A 3,772-nucleotide genomic window follows, 5' to 3' on the forward strand; every position below is an offset into this window, starting at 1 on the left:
TTACTCCTTATAGATTTTTTCTACTCTCTCATTATAATTTTTTTTTTTTCATCTTCTCCACTATTACAATTTACAATCTCAATCTGTAATAAGATTTTGAATACACTTATATTCTATTAAAGAATTTATTGGAGTATTATACCAAATTATTCGAAATCAGTTTCTATTATTCTATAAATTAAATTAATTTATAGTTTTATTAATTTTTGTTATCATAAAATTATATATATTTTGTTTATAATTTTTATTTATATTGTTAAATGTGACTATTAGAAAGCACATGGCCAATTAATTAACAAGGGAACTAAAGTTTGTAAAAAATTTAGCGATATGTTTAAAAATCACAAAATAAATAATTAGCATAATACTGACATAAATATATGGGTAGATTTAATTAAAAGGCCACTTTATTTTTTTTTTTTGCCTAAGGCCTCAAATAACATTGAACTGCCCCTTGTTTACAATATACTCCATACGATAGTCCAATTCTATTATCTCATTATTCAAAAGTATACCATAATTTATTCATTTTGCTCTAACTACTTGATTTCAATAAACCTTAATTTTTATAAACTTTTAGTATTATTAACTGCATGATCCATATTCTATTGGGTCATTCTTAAATGAATGTCAAATTAAGGAAATAGTTTCTCCCACGCAATCAGTCTTCATCACTAATGATGAAAGTAGGCCTAACAGTTCTGCCTAATTCATCGGTGCAAGTTGGGGGTTTTACCTAGTAAGTATAAGTCCGAAGGGCGGATAATTGCGAGGTTACCATGTCATAAATAATAATAAAAAAGGTATTATTCTTTTTGGAAGGATTAGTTAAAACAAGCAGGAAGATTTTCCTTCTACAACCTACAACACTCACTCTTACAGCGACATACAACTTCTTCACACCGGGTATGTCAACTGTACATACCTAATTACACAAATTTCATTCACAAATTCTAACATTAATTGCATGATCATACCAAAGGAAATAGACACTCCGCACAATCATACCAACAACCAAAATAAATAAATAAATAAAATCATTTAACATAAAAGTCTTGTGAAAATAAGCCACTTAAATCAGATTTAATACTTATTGCATCATGCTTCTGTCCATTTTATAATATAGCTAGGCTCTATGTAATTGAACTATCAATTCTTACAACACCCTGAAAGTTCTTAATTATTTTAATAGACAAATTAAGTACATAGATACAGCAACACAAATTAACATTACCTAGGAGGCCATGGACCATACACTTGTCTAGCTAAAACCTTAGCTGACACACATAACAGACTTATCCCGTCTACGGAGCCACGCTCATTTCCACAAACTTAGTAAACTTCTAGGGAAGGGGCCGGAGACAAGCTTAGGAGAATGGGGGAGGCTCCCGCAAAATAAGTTTGGCGCGTGTGGGAGGGGACCAAGAGGAGGGTGCCGCGGACAGGCTTAGGAGAACAGGGCTTGTTACTGCAGTTGAAGGGGCCGGATGGGACATAACTAGGTTGACCACTAGAGCTCCCGGGAAGAGTTGAGATGATACAGAAAGAAAGATAAACAGAGAGCAATTTAAGATTTGCCATGTTACTCAAATACTATTGTTGTTAGGCTAACAGAGAGCAGTGTGTGCTTATATAATTGATGTATTTGTTTGAAAGGCATTGGCGTTTATTACCTACAAAGAGTCTCCGTGTTACTCTTACCTACTCTACGTGTGCAATTTGTCAGCCAGTTTACATTTATGATAATGAATGGGGTAGGATTGGTCATGGACCGGTCACATGCCTGGATCCCGATTAGGGCTGCAACTAGGGCGGATTGAGCAGATTTGAGGTATAACTTGAGCTCATCTCATTGTACGAAATGCTAAATTCAAACCTAACCTTAATCCTATTTTCAACCTGTAGACACTAAAATTTTAGTGGACTTTAATTTGGACAAATGGACACATTAAATATGGGCCTAATGTTTAATTAAGTTATTTAATTGGCCTAAGTATGGTCTACTTAAATTATTTAATTAAGCCCAGTCTAGAGTCTAGATGGTCAAATAAAAAGAATAATTATTCATAATAAAATATATTTGGAATAATTATTTTTAAGGATAATTATCATAATATATCTGGCCCTACCCAGTTATGATATTTTCCTTATCAGAGAGGACACGTGTCATCATCCTATGGATTCAAGAAGCCTATAAATAGAGGCTTGGAGGAAGAAAAAGGGGAGAGGATTCAGAATTCAGAAGTCTACAAATTCAGACACAAATTCAGAATTCAGAAGTTCAGAGACTCAGAAATTCAGAGACTCAAAATTCAGAATCAAAACCCAAAAGCGAAGAACATCAAGTACATCCAACAACGTGCCGTTCTTCATCAAATTCCACAGTGATTCAAGAACAAGCTCGTGCAGCCCTTGGATCCAACCAGGAGATCGAATCAGAGGACCATTCTTTTTGTAAAAAATATTACAAAGGACTGTACTCCACATTCATAAATTAATAAAATTCTTTTTTGCTCCATATTTGTTTCTATTGCAGACTTACAAAATTTGTGTGTACAAATTTGTGGCACGCCCGGTGGGACCACCTTTGCCTCTCATCTCTTTCTCCTACCATCAAGTTTCTTCTCTATCAGATTCTATGGCTCCCGCTAAGATTCAGACAGACAAGAAATCCCAAAAGAACATCGCTATTGCAAAGGTCGACGCTAAAGCCACCATGAAAAGTGGCACGAAGACCAAATTAAGCGATGGAAGTACCTTGACAGGCCCTGTGACACATAGCAAGTCCCAGGCGATGGCGTCATTCAAACTTCAGCAAGATGTGGTGAAAACTAATCCTGCAACACCGGCGAACGTGAAAACTCAACATGTCAAAAACCTTGACATTGTTCCAGAGGAGGCTCCACCACCAGATTCACTTCGTTCTATCTATGATGCTCACTCTAGTGTCAGTTCACCCCTAGAGTCACCACGTCAGACTTCGGAGCAATCAATCACTTCAAGGAACGTGGATTCTCAAGGCCTATCATACTCAGATGTGGTTGCTGTTATGATGACTGGAGCTGCTACGGTGGAGGAACAACCAGCAACTATGGCTCATTCCATTGAGAACCTTACAAAGACTATTGAAGAAAAGGACTTGCAAATCGCTACACTATTGAATAAATTGGAAGTTCAGACCTTCGGTGAAACACCAATGCCATCCGGGAATCATGCAACTTTCACACCATCACCGTCTGGGAAACCTACATCTTCCACAGCAATACTAACGGAGAATCCTAATTCTACAGCACAAGGTACTCACAGGGAGAATCCCAAACAGACGCCAGTGACAGAACAAGCGACCAGTCAAAACCAAACGCCGGGGATAGAACAGGCGACTGGTCAAACCAATCATACCTCTTCTTCAGTCTCTTCATTATCTGTCGAACAATTGCAAGATATGATAACGAATACAATCCGAGCTCAATATGGTGGTGTCTCACAGAGCACTCTCATGTACTCAAAGCCCTATACAAGGAGAATCGACAGTATGAGAATGCATGTAGGATACCAACCTCCGAAGATTCAACAATTTGACGGAAAAGGTAACCCCAAACAACACATTGCCCATTTTGTCGAGACTTGTAACAATGCCGGAACAGAGGGGGACTTACTAGTCAAACAGTTTGTCCAGTCCCTTAAAGGAAACGCGTTCGAGTGGTACACTGACCTAAAGTCAGAATCAATTGATAGTTGGGACCAGATGGAACGAGAATTCTTGAACAGGTTC

This window comes from Cornus florida, unplaced genomic scaffold (assembly GCF_030987335.1).
Source record: "Cornus florida cultivar Cherokee Brave unplaced genomic scaffold, ASM3098733v1 CherokeeBrave_3.0.0_Hap2_Chr02, whole genome shotgun sequence".
Taxonomy (NCBI): domain Eukaryota; kingdom Viridiplantae; phylum Streptophyta; class Magnoliopsida; order Cornales; family Cornaceae; genus Cornus; species Cornus florida.